Source organism: Narcine bancroftii, chromosome 4 (assembly GCF_036971445.1).
Source record: "Narcine bancroftii isolate sNarBan1 chromosome 4, sNarBan1.hap1, whole genome shotgun sequence".
Classification (NCBI taxonomy): domain Eukaryota; kingdom Metazoa; phylum Chordata; class Chondrichthyes; order Torpediniformes; family Narcinidae; genus Narcine; species Narcine bancroftii.
This window is the reverse complement of record NC_091472.1, coordinates 69,912,852-69,926,920: the sequence shown is the minus strand read 5'-3', so window position 1 is coordinate 69,926,920 and position 14,069 is coordinate 69,912,852. Positions and strand designations below refer to the sequence as shown.

At 41.6% G+C, this 14,069-nt stretch overlaps 1 protein-coding gene across 11 annotated transcripts in view; it reads right to left on the bottom strand.

Annotated features, from left to right (window-relative positions):
• sanbr (SANT and BTB domain regulator of CSR) overlaps positions 1–14,069 on the bottom strand; it is a 148,699-nt gene that overhangs the window by 65,967 nt on the left and 68,663 nt on the right. The window lies entirely within an intron of this gene.

The following is a 14,069-nucleotide window of genomic DNA, read 5'->3' as shown; positions in this document are numbered from 1 at the left end:
TGGCCAAACTCCACACCTGGCCAAACTCCACACCTGGCCAAACTCCACACCTGGCCAAACTCCACACCTGGCCAAACTCCACACCTGGCCAAACTCCACACCTGGCCAAACTCCACACCTGGCCAAACTCCACACCTGGCCAAACTCCACACCTGGCCAAACTCCACACCTGGCCAAACTCCACACCTGGCCAAACTCCACACCTGGCCTAACTCCACACCTGGCCTAACTCCACACCTGGCCTAACTCCACACCTGGCCTAACTCCACACCTGGCCTAACTCCACACCTGGCCAAACTCCACACCTGGCCAAACTCCACACCTGGCCTAACTCCACACCTGGCCAAACTCCACACCTGGCCTAACTCCACACCTGGCCAAACTCCACACCTGGCCTAACTCCACACCTGGCCTAACTCCACACCTGGCCTAACTCCACACCTGGCCTAACTCCACACCTGGCCTAACTCCACACCTGGCCTAACTCCACACCTGGCCTAACTCCACACCTGGCCTAACTCCACACCTGGCCTAACTCCACACCTGGCCTAACTCCACACCTGGCCTAACTCCACACCTGGCCTAACTCCACACCTGGCCTAACTCCACACCTGGCCTAACTCCACACCTGGCCTAACTCCACACCTGGCCTAACTCCACACCTGGCCTAACTCCACACCTGGCCTAACTCCACACCTGGCCTAACTCCACACCTGGCCTAACTCCACACCTGGCCTAACTCCACACCTGGCCTAACTCCACACCTGGCCTAACTCCACACCTGGCCTAACTCCACACCTGGCCTAACTCCACACCTGGCCTAACTCCACACCTGGCCTAACTCCACACCTGGCCTAACTCCACACCTGGCCTAACTCCACACCTGGCCTAACTCCACACCTGGCCTAACTCCACACCTGGCCTAACTCCACACCTGGCCTAACTCCACACCTGGCCTAACTCCACACCTGGCCTAACTCCACACCTGGCCTAACTCCACACCTGGCCTAACTCCACACCTGGCCTAACTCCACACCTGGCCTAACTCCACACCTGGCCTAACTCCACACCTGGCCTAACTCCACACCTGGCCTAACTCCACACCTGGCCTAACTCCACACCTGGCCTAACTCCACACCTGGCCTAACTCCACACCTGGCCTAACTCCACACCTGGCCTAACTCCACACCTGGCCTAACTCCACACCTGGCCTAACTCCACACCTGGCCTAACTCCACACCTGGCCTAACTCCACACCTGGCCTAACTCCACACCTGGCCTAACTCCACACCTGGCCTAACTCCACACCTGGCCTAACTCCACACCTGGCCTAACTCCACACCTGGCCTAACTCCACACCTGGCCTAACTCCACACCTGGCCTAACTCCACACCTGGCCTAACTCCACACCTGGCCTAACTCCACACCTGGCCTAACTCCACACCTGGCCTAACTCCACACCTGGCCTAACTCCACACCTGGCCTAACTCCACACCTGGCCTAACTCCACACCTGGCCTAACTCCACACCTGGCCTAACTCCACACCTGGCCTAACTCCACACCTGGCCTAACTCCACACCTGGCCTAACTCCACACCTGGCCTAACTCCACACCTGGCCTAACTCCACACCTGGCCTAACTCCACACCTGGCCTAACTCCACACCTGGCCTAACTCCACACCTGGCCTAACTCCACACCTGGCCTAACTCTAAACTTAATCCCACTATGCACAAATGTAATTGTATAAATGTGTGCAAATATTAAAGTCCAAACTAGTTAAGTTTAAGCTTGAGTCTGAAAAGTTATATTTAAGGCCCAGTATTTTAAAGTTTTGTTGAACTTGGAGGTCTATTAAATTGTAGTTCAGAAGTGATTATGAAACATTAAGTTCTTTTAAATTGTTGCTTAAAGCACCAATGAAGTATTTGTTAACACTGACTTAGTCCTTAGACTGTTCAAACTCTCAAATTTTTTTTGAATATTTTATTTCAAAAAAACTCACAAATCTTGTTATTTCTCCAGGAAGAGATTTCTTCTTTAATTATCACACTGGTGATCTTCAACTCCCTTTTAGCTTCTTTCTGGTCCAGGTTGAGACTGTCTTCTAATAACAAAAAGGGACAGTCAGAAGTGGTTGGGCTTACTTTTATGCCATTTAGAACAGCAGCTCCTCCTTCTTCAGAGAATACTGTGAACCTTCTTTTCCTCTTGGTTTGTGCTTCTTCTGGGTTCAAGATGCCTCTTCCTTTGGGATTTGGCTTTTTGCACCAGTGGCTTGCCATACATACACTGTAATGAGATGCAGCATACCAGTGTTGATCTCAGGGGTCACAATATGATAATAAAGGCTTGTCATGGTTACACCCACATGAAGCATGATGCCAAAGTGAAAGTTGAGCAAAAGAATGGATTGTTTCCATGTTTTGAAAGTGTTATCGGGACTGTAACACAGCCAGTACTCAAGATGAGGTCATGAGGAACAATTGCTCAGTGGAAAGAGTTGTGTAAGTGAAGTTGTGTATTTTGATGACAAATGTGACCTGCTAAGGCCTGGCCACACTCCCACAGATGAGTGGAGTTAGTGTAATGATTAAGTAGCCATTGAAACCTTTTTTTTTACCCATGTGTCGATGAGCTGGATCGATTTCTTTAGTCAGAAAGGTACACTAGTGCTATAGCTTTTGATAAATAGTTCCAGATTTCAGTAGAGAAAGGAGTACTGATTGATAAGCCATGACATCTGCTCATTTTCCAGTACTAACATCCATGGAAATGAAAGGGGATTTGAGAGGAAATTGGAATTCTTTCCAGTCCCAGTAATGAGAACTATGAAATAGCAACAGAGCTAGACAAGAACCCAGATAACATTAGAGTAGCTACTTTGTTATCTCTCATGGGGAAAGAGTGCTAAAGAGTTTATACTACTCTAGACACGAGAAGTGAAGAAGAAAGGAAAAGTGTAGAAATAATCAAGAAATTGAAGGAACATGTGGAACCTGCTACAAATGACATACATGATCGGTATGCATTCAACACTCGTGATCAGGATGAAAATGAAATATGTGACAATGCTGAGGAAAAGGGCTGAGCCATGCGAATTTGGAATGCAGATAGAAGATTTAATGAGAGACAAGATTGTGCTTGGCACAAAAGATCCAGCTGTGAGAGCCTGGTTGTTGAGGGAGGATAAGCTTACCCTGCAGACAGCAATCGACATGTCCTGCAGACAGCAATCGACATGTCCTGCAGACAGCAATCGACATGTCCTGCAGACAGCAATCGACATGTCCTGCAGACAGCAATCGACATGTCCTGCAGACAGCAATCGACATGTCCTGCAGACAGCAATCGACATGTCCTGCAGACAGCAATCGACATGTCCTGCAGACAGCAATCGACATGTGCAGGAGTGCAGAAGTCACAAAACAGTAACTGAAAAGATTAGAGGGCTCAGTGAGCAAGACAGAGATAGTTCATGGCGTGAATGATTATGGAAAACAGAAGACCACAATGTATAGTGGGAGTCAGCAGAGCAAAGCCAGCTCATCGCAGAAAGGAGACCAAAGACATCATGTAAATACTATGGTGGACATCATCAGAAAGATAGAGAAGCCTATCCTGCAAGGGGTAAACATGGTGCAAAATGTGAAAAGAATAATCATTTTGCCAGGAAGTGTGTAAGAAGTCACAAGCAGTGAAGTTTGAGGTGCTAGAAGAGCAAACCAACAATGACGGTGATGATGGAGCTTGCGAGCAGTGGAAACACACAAGGCTAGAAGTGGATTGTTCAAGCAGATGTGACAGCAGACAAATCTCACTATCGACCAATAGAGTATCAAATAGACACTGGAGCCACTTGCAGAGTCATGAATTTTGCAGACATGGAAGTGATGATGCAAAATGGAGATCCAGACTTGCAAACATTCAAGGTCAAGCTGAGGCCATTTGCTGGAGAGGTGATACAACCTAGAGGGCAACCAGATTTGTATGTACATTGCAATGGCACACAAGGCAGGTGGTGGATTCCAGTCACCCTACTTTGCTGTCTGCTCAAGCAAGTGAGCATCTTGGACTAGTCACATGCAATGTACCACAACAGGTCAATGTTAAAGAGATGCAGAAAAATCCGCTCACTAGAAATAAAATCCTATGAGATTACAAGGATGTATTCACCGGACTTGGGTGTCTCCCTGGCAAATATCATTTGGAGGTTGACAAGAGTCTCAGGCTTGTTCAGCACCTACCTTGAAGAGTGCCAGCAGCTCTCAAGACCAGCCTGAAAAGGAAAATCAAAGAGCTAGAGGACAAGGGAATGATACAGAAGGTCACTACTCCTACTGTATGGTTGCTGTGAGGAAACCTGGAAAGCTTAGCGTATACCTATACCCTAAAGAACTCACTTCTGAGACATCCTCGCAGTCTGTGAAGAAATTCTACCCCATATCACCAAAGCAAAGGTGTTCATAATCCTTGATGCTAAGGAGAGATACTGGCAGATAAAATTGGATGAGAGCAGAAGCTACTTGCCATCTATCTGGACACCATTTGGATGCTACAGATGGTTGTGGATGCCATTTGGCATCTTCACTGCTTTTGAGGAGTATCAACAGAGACAGCATGATGTAGTCCAGGACTTTCCGGGTGTTGAGGCTATAGTTGATGAACTCTTGGTGTATTGATGTGGAGGTACACTGGATGAAGCCATTTTTCGATCATGACAAGAACCTCATCGGACTGAGAGAGAGAGCACGCTCTCTTGAAGCTGAACAAGAACAAAATGCAGCTCAGGAAGACTGAAGTGAAGTACGTAGGCCATGTACTTACTGCTGAAGGACTTTGTCCAGGTCCCGAGAAGGTCCAAGCTGTACTAGAGGTGGAACAACCCTCAGATGTCAAGGCAGTTCAGCACTTCATAGGCTTAGTGAACTATCTTGCGAAGTTCTTGCCCAACCTGTTGTCAGAGAGTTAACCACTGAGAAAACTGATGAAGAAGGATGTGAAATGGTCTTGGGGCATAGAACAAGAGTCAACCTACACCCATATCAACCATCTGGTCATCATTGCACCAGTGCTGAAGTACTATGATGTACACAATGAAGTGACACTACAGTGTGATGCCAGTGAGACAGGCCTCAGAGCAACTCTTATGAGCGCTCTCACCAGTTGTATTTGCATGAAGGGCATTAACATACACAAAGAGAAACTATGCCCAGATAAAAAAGGAATGTCTATCAATCATTTTTGCATGTGAACACTTCAACCAGTACTTGTTTGGCAAAAAGAAGATCACTGTGGAAACAAACCATCTTCATGAAACCTCTCCTAGCAGCACCCAAATGCCTGCAAAGGATGTTGCTAAAGTTACAGAAGTACAACCTGGATGTGAAGTACAAACAAGGAAAGCTCATGCACACAGCAGACATGTTATTGAGGTCAGCTCTGGCATTGAAGAAAGCAAAAAATGGCACAGATTATGAGATCTTTGCCGTGTGTCAGCAAAACAATGAGAGAAATCGAGTAAATAAACCCAGCTTCAATGCTCAAGCTGACCAATAAGAAATTTCAGCAAATGAAAGAAATGACTGAAAGAGATGAAACACTAGAAGTACTCAAAGATGTAGTGATGCGAGATTAGCCAGATTGTTATAGGATATGTTCAAATATGTATAGGTAATATGTCTTTAAAAGAGCTAGATTGTGGGGGTTTAGGGTAGGTTATACTTCACAAATAGAGCAACATTTCACAAAAGATATCTCATTTAAAATGCAAGAGCTTTGGTGAAGCTCGTCATTGTGTCACCAGTTGGCTTTGCAGAGACAATGGAACCTCTTTAGTGATTTCTCTTTTGAGAGAGAGAGAGAGAGAGAGAGAGAGAGAGAGAGAGAGAGAGAGAGGATCAGATCTTCAGTTAGCAATTGAGGTCGCAAAATGGCAAGCTGGCAGGCTTTTTGAAAAACCTAATTTTGAAGACGGGTTGTGAGTTCTGAGTTCAGCCTGTTCAAAACTCTTGTAGTCCTTACAAGAGGAAATGTCTGGTTAGAATGTTTCTCCTGAAATAAGGGAAACAAGAGGAACTCTGTGGTGACCTGGAAGAAGTTATCATTTGTAAAATCCATAATGGGCCATATCTCTTTGGCAAGTGATTGATTGGAGGAAATCAGTTTGTGTGTGTCCAACAAGCAACAAATATCTCTCTAAAACCAACAAGAACCTTCCTGACCGGTAACCATTTAACTTTAAGCACCAGAGCCTGGTGAAGATTCATAAATGTTAAATTCTGTGCACATTATGAGAATCGCCTGATACCGGTGAACTTGAAATTAAAAGTGAATGATTGGACAGTGAAACAGAACTTTCCTGAACATACACACATTACATACATGTGCGCTTAGAACTAGAAGGGGCTTAAGTTAGATTAAGTTAAGTTAATAATAAGTTAAAGTTTAATCTTGTTATTATGTTTAAAGAAAATTAAAAGCAACTTTTGTTTAAGTAATCATCGTCTTGACAAATTTCTATTTCTGCTGAGCTTTGGAGTCCCCTGGGCTCGTAACAAGATACAGTCAACAACATACCAGTCACTACATGTGAGGATTGTGCATACAGGGATGAGATTGCAAATCATGATGGAATACTCTACAAGGGTATGAGATTCATTCCCTAAGCAGATGAGAAGAGAGTGAAATGTGTCCACCAAGTAATCGAATCAAATCTGAGGAAACTTAGAGATGTCATATTCTGGCCCAACATGAGTCATGAGTTAGGAGATAACATCAGACAAAGCAGTGCCTGTAATGAGTTTCAAGCCCTTCAGACTCATGCAAACCCAGACAGACCATGGATGAAAGGAGAAACAGACATTCACACTGAATAGAAAAGACCAGTTGATTACTATGCAGACTTCTGGGGAGTAGATGAGAAGGAGTCAACTACAAGTGCAGACATGATTGTGTGTCTAAAATCACATTTCAGCCGCTATGGTATCCCAGATGAATTAGTGAGTGATAATGAAACATAATTCACCACTGATGAGTTTCCACGCTTCATGGATGAGTGGGAAATACAACACAATATAATTCCCTCATCAGCCACAATCCAACGGCAAGGCAGAGTCAACTGTGAAGATTATGTTTTAGACAGGAACAGATGTGCACAAAGTGATCCTCAAATGGAGATATACTCCTACAGAAGGAATACATAGCAGTCCAGTGCAGAGATTAATGTCTCGTCGAACACAGACAACATTACCAAGAGAAAAACAACTCCTGAACTAAAAAGTTGTGAAGGGAGTGCAAAAGAAGAAGGGAGACAAAAATAGAAAGACAAAAATCACAGTACGACAGTTCAACATAACAACTAAGAGAACTGAAAGTGGGAGAAACTGTCAGAATGCAGGTCTTCAAAGCTCATGGTCAAGGACATCCTATATGGCAGCTTAGGATATGTATGAAAAAATGTCACCTTGGTCTTATTTGGTAAAAGTCAGTGGGCAACTGTATCGCCAAAATCAAAAGCACATCAGATTGACATATGAAGCATCCTCAAAGGACCTAGACAGAACATTTAGCCATGTTGATGAAGATCTGCATACACAGGCAACTCCAACAACATCAGACACAACATCAGCAAATCCAGCAACAGTGCCTACAACTGCAACATGTTCAACAGCAACAAACCACCACAGGGTGCAACAAGGGACCAGCGAGCATCAACACCACCATGACCAGTTAAAACATGCACAAGAACCATCAAACCACCAGTGCAATACAAAGATTTTGTAAAATACTGAGAATTAACATTTTTAAACGGAAATTCACTCTAAGACGTTGAATTCAAAAGAACAACAACTAAACAGTGAAATTATTCTTTTTTCTTTCAAATGGAACTGGAGATTGAAAGACTGTTGAAAAAATTATGATAATACATCTTTATGTTCATATCTTGATGTATAATTGGAAAAGATACAAGCCAATCAGCAAATCGGTTTTGGTTTTGGAAAAAAAATGAAGAGGGGGGATGTTTGGGTTTAGGCTTTTTTCACCAGGGGCTTGCCATAAGCCCTTTTCACACTTGCAACCCAGTAAATTGCCCGTTCAGTGTCCTGGGATAGGAATGAGGGTTTGACTTTTTACACTTGACCACTCCTAACTGGGACATTGAACACTTTCACACTTGCAAGGAGCCATTCCTGGGGTTAGGACTGTTCTACCTTCTACTGGTAACATCATGACGCATCGAGCGATGGTGAACCTTCCGTAAATCCTGATCAATGCATTATGATGTTGTATTTGAACAAAATTAATCATGTCTAATTATAGTATAATTAGGCTTTATGTACAGCACAGTATGACCCCCTTCTTGTTGTTGTGCTGACCTATATAAACCTTTATAAGGGACCATGGGAAAGTTTGCAATAAATACCAATAGCAGACAATTTTTAAACAGCTTGGGAAAGTTTGTAGCACTACAGCACACAATTTATACAGTTGGTAGCACAATCGCGTACAATTTATAAATACCATAGGAAAAAGCGATGCCAGATCTGTCCTCCCAGAATTCCATGTGGCAGAGAAAGGGCGGCATGCACGAAGCATTTATAGAGGGGTTTATCTACCACACAGCCTTCTGGGATGTCAGGCCTGCCATTGCTTTTCCCCCACAATCTTTATAAATTGTGCACTATAGCTCTACCAACTTTCCCACGCTGTTTAAAAGTTATTTGCTATGGCTATTTATTTCCTCTTTCTTTCTCTCCCTCTCACCACTGTGAATTTCCCACAGTAAAGTTTATACCTTCATTTTAATATTTTCTTCCTTCACGTTCCTGCACTCAAGCAAAAACTTGGACCATTTCAATCCCACAATGCAATTACCCCTTTCACACTTGCATGAATGCAATGCAGGCAACTGCAGACGCCAGGGATTGTACTAGGGGTCGAGGCCATCAATCCCTGGCATGAGATAACGACATCTGATGCCAGCATTGAGTTGATTTTGCTTTCACAATCGACCCTTTAAAAGGCCGATTGGCAGTTAATTCCTGGATCACTTGCAAGTGTGAAAGGGGCTAATCATACACTGTAATGAGATACAGCATACCAGTGTTGACCTCAGAGGTCACAATATGATAATAATGGCTTCCATTGGTTACATCACATGAAACATATAACCTTAGACTTGTATGAAATTACATTACCAATGAGGTCAGTCTTAATTCCTAGAAAACATGTGATCAGTTATTGGAATTTTAGACAGTTGCCAACCCCAGTTTCTTCATACCTCTGTCTTGTAGATGACAGGACTCCAAAAGATTGCCTCACTTCTGTTTCAAAGGTTTAAGTATATCACAGAGTTTTATTTCTCTTGTTCAAGAGGCTTAAGTGGCTTAGTTTAAAAAGATAGCTTCGTTCAGCAGTTCTTATTGAGTACTTTGATACTTCTATTTTAATAAAGCAAACACTCCATTGTTCTTGAAAAATTAAGACCCACTTCAAATCCATTAGCTGAGTTTCTAGATGGTACAAATCCAAACTGACACTTAGCTCTGTGTGCAATGATGCCTTTGTGTGTATGTAACCATGTTCCAAACCCACTGCATTACTTAAGACATATTTATGAGAAATATAGTTTAATTTTATCCTAAATATTACTATTAACACAGATCTATTACAACACTGACACAAGAGGAATCAGATGCTGAATACAAATGAAAATCAGTGGCAAAACATTTTTAGGTCAGTTGAACTAACACAATGTCAACATAATTTTGTGATTTAAATGTGCTAAATTCAATAAAAGTTAATTTAATGCTTCTCCAAATTGCTATGTGATACAGTAAATCTGAAAATGTCTTTGTATTCAGCTGGGTCTATCAAAATCCCCAATTTTATTTTTCAGGAAGCAAACTAATTGAAAAATATTTATTGTCCAGTGTAATCTATCTTTCCTTCTTGATTGCTTGCTTAGGGATAATTTGTTGCTTTTGAGTATTACCAATACTCCAGATTCCCACGATTCTTGGTTTCTTTGTATGCATGAGGTTGTAATTCGTTGTCTTCTATTATTTCCTTGGTTATCAAATGTTGGCTTTCCCTACCTTTACTGTCCTTGTTGCAAAATGTTTCTCAAAGTCTTCCAGTTGTTACTCAACTGTCCCACGTGTTCTCATCTACATTTGCAATTCCTCCTCCATTCACTTATAGTCTTCATTGTTAGGTAAAATACAATGGTTTCATATGGTGCTATTCCACTTTCCATTGTACGATAAATTCAGTCATATTTTCATCTCTCTTTGAAAGGATCACTAACTACAAAAAAAATCTGTATAATGGTCAGGCTTTTAGAGATGAGCACAAAGTAAATGGTAATTTAAATAATTTGGAAAGATATCTATGAAAAATAGATAATATTAGTAGCCAAGAGAATGGATTTTTTTTGCATATTTTTATAATAAATAATAATTTTGAAATATTATCAGAAACGTTTTCTGGTTTAAGAAATGTACTGTTTTATTTAGCTGCGAAAAGGAGCACACGGAAGATAGGGAATGAGACAGGACAGGTGACAGAAGTATCTGTAGGGGAACATTATGGATCAAGTTATCATAATGCCATTAGTTTATTGTTTCAAGTTAATTATGGAGAAGGATAGGTCTGGGTCTCAAGTTGAGATTCTAAATTGGAGAAAGTCTAATTTTGAGGAAATGAAAATGCATGGATTGGGTCAAGTTGTTTTCCAGCAAGAATGTGTGAGTTAAATGAAGGAACTTCAAAGGTGGAATTTTGAGAGTTTGGAGTTCGTATGTTCCTGTCAGGATTAAAGGCAAGGATAGCAGGCATAGGGAACCTTGGTTTTCGAGGGATATTAGAGATCTAGTTCTGAAGAAGAAAGGTTTATAACAGGTATCGGCAACATGGAGCAAATAAGATACTTGAGCAGTATTAAAAAATGCAAGAAAAACCTCAAGAAATAAATCAGGAAGGCTGAAAGAAGACATGAGGTTGCTTTGGTAGACAATATGAAGGAAAGCCCAAAGGGTTTCTACAGGTATATTAAGAGCAAAAGGATAGTAAGGGACAAAATTGGTACCCTTGAAGATAAGAGTGGTTGGCTTTGTAGGGAGCCAAAAAAGAAGGGGAGATCTTAAATATTCCCAGCCCCTTCCCCCCCCCCCAAAATCAGTATTCACTCAGGAAACAAGTACAGAGTAGTGGGAAATAAGGAAACAAGCAGTGAGGTTATGGAACCTATACAGATTAAAAAGGAGTAAATGTTTGCTATCTTAAAGCAAATAAGGGTGGAATAACCCCCAGGACCTGACAAGATATTCCCTTGAACCTTGAGGGAGGCTAGTGTAGAAATTACATTGGCTCTAGCAGAAATATTTAAAATTATCTCAGCCACGGATGTGATGCCAGAGGATTGGAGGGTAGCTCATGTTATTACATTCTTTAAAAAGGGCTCCAAATGTAACCCTGGAAATCATAGGCTGATGAGCCCAATGTAGGTAAATTATTGGAATGTGTTCTTAAAGATCAGATATACAATTATTTGGATAGCCATAAACTAATTAGGAATAGCCAACATGGCTATGAATGTGGTAGGTCATGTTTAACCAATTTTATAGTTTTTCAAGGAGGTTACCAGGAAAGTTGATAAAGGAAATGCTGTGGATGTTGTCTGCATGGACTTTAGTAAGGCCTTTGTCAAGGTCCCCCATGGAAGTTAGTCTGGAAGGTTCAGATGTCAGGTATTCATGGTGAAGTAGTGAACTGGATTCGACAATGGCTGGCCAGGAGAAGCCAGAGAATAATGGTTGATGATTGCTTCTTAGACTGGAGGCTTGTGACTAGTGGTTTGCCTCAGGGATCGGCACTGAGACCATTATTGTTTGTCATCTATAATCAATGATCTGGATGATAATAAGGTAAATTGGATCAGAAAGTTTGCAGATGACACTAAGATTGGAGGAGTTGTGGATAGTGAAGGTTTTCAAAGCTTGTAGGGAGATCTGGACCAGATAGAAAAATGGGCTGAAAAATGGTACATTGGAATTTAATGCAGACAAGTGTGAGCTGTTGCATTTTAGAAAGACAAACCAAGAAAGGACATACATGGTGAATGGAAGGGCACTGAGGAGTGTGGTAGAACAGAGGGATCTGGGATTACAGGTACATAATTCCCTAAAAGTGGTGTCACAGGTGAATAAGGTTGTTCAGAAAGCTTTTCATCTTCATAAATCAAAGTATTGATTATAGGAGCTGGGATGTTTTTGTAAAATTGTATAAGACATTGGTGAGGCCAAATTTGGAATATTGTATGCAGTTTTGGTCTCCAAATTACAGAAGGATATCAACAAGATTAAAAGAGGGCAGAAAAGATTTACTAGGATGTGGTCTGGACTTCAGGAACTGAGTTATAGTGAAAGGTTAAACAGGTTAAGACTTTATTTCCTGGAGTGTAGAAAAATGAGAGGAGATTTGATAGAGATATTTAAAATTATGAGGGGTGGATAGACAGAGTAAATGTCAATAGGCTTTTTCCCTTGAAGGCAGGTGAGATGGGTTAAGAAAGGGGTAATTTTTAAGGGGGAACTTCTTCACACAGAGCAGTGGGAGTGTGGAACGAGCTGCCAACTGAAGTGGTGAAAGCAGGCTCAATTTTAACATTTAAGAAGAATTTGGACAGGTACATGGATGGGAGAGGTATGGAAGGCTATGGACTGGGTGAAGGCCTGTGGGACAGGACAAAAACAACATGGTTCGGCACAGACTAGAAGGGCTAAAGGGGCCTGTTTCTATGCAGTAATGTTCTATAAATGATCTGCAAATTATGGAATAATTGAAAACATTGAACACAATACTGTTATACTGTACTCATTTAGGTGTAAAGGAAAGCAAATACATTGGGATATGAAAAGCAATTTAGCAAAATGAGAAAAGCTTTGATCAAATTCATTGACAAAAAAGTTGGGATAGGAATCAAGAAATTCAGCATTGAAGAATCTTCAAAAAAGTAATGTTTAGAATAACAAAAATTTGCATAAAGCTACAAAGTAGCTGCATTCACATATACAGTATTGTGAATAAATAAGCAAAAAAATCTTAATTCATAACTGACAGCTGACCATTGTAGTTTTACTGCACTGTTTTATCAGACATCTTGATAGAGGAATAAGCATGATCAGTACAGCATGAATAATTTCTGGAGAACATGATTCCATCATGGGAACCTTAGGATCACTCTGATGGAGTGGCTCCATTTTAAAATTAAATTTAGAATTGTTTTTTTTAATTTAGACATACAGCACAGTAACAGACCCTTCTAGCCCACGAGCCTGTACATTAGAGACAGGGAGAATATAAACTCCTTACAGATAGCACCAGATTCGAACCCATTGCAATAGTGAGGGGCCCTATTCTTGCACATGATGAGAGATTCCTTGGAAAGGCATTCTGTCAATGGTCTCCTGATGAAATGTGGAGAAATGAAATTTTTCCTGGAAAACTGCTTGATGTTCAAGTTGAAGTGATGTTTACCTGGTTTAGGATTCATCGCCACGTTGCAACTATCTTCCATTTATGGAGCAGGTGGCTGCAACATGTATGGCCTATGTGGATTCAGTTGAGAGCAATGCACTGAGAAGTTAAAGCCAGGGCTTCTACTATGGGGCCATTGATGAATTACTTATTTCCAATGTAGGATTTGATCTTTAGTTACTTCGATATAAATCAGTGGGCTTGTGCTTCTTGGTCACTATTTCCCAGAATTGCTGGCATATTTTTAAATTGCTTCTGTATTAATTTTTCTAAGTCTTTGTGAATGAGGAGGTTGTTATTGTTCATGATATTTACCATCTTGAGGATGATGCTGAAGACAATAGGTAGGAAATGTGATCCAGGACAAGAGCATCACGATTAGTACAACACTATTACAGTGTCAGCGGCCCTGGGTTCGAATCTGGTGCTATCTGTAAGGAGTTTATATTCTCCCTGTCTCTAATGTACAACCTCCTTTGAAGAAGACCGTAGAGCCCACCTCACTGACAAAAGGCAAAGGAGGAAAAA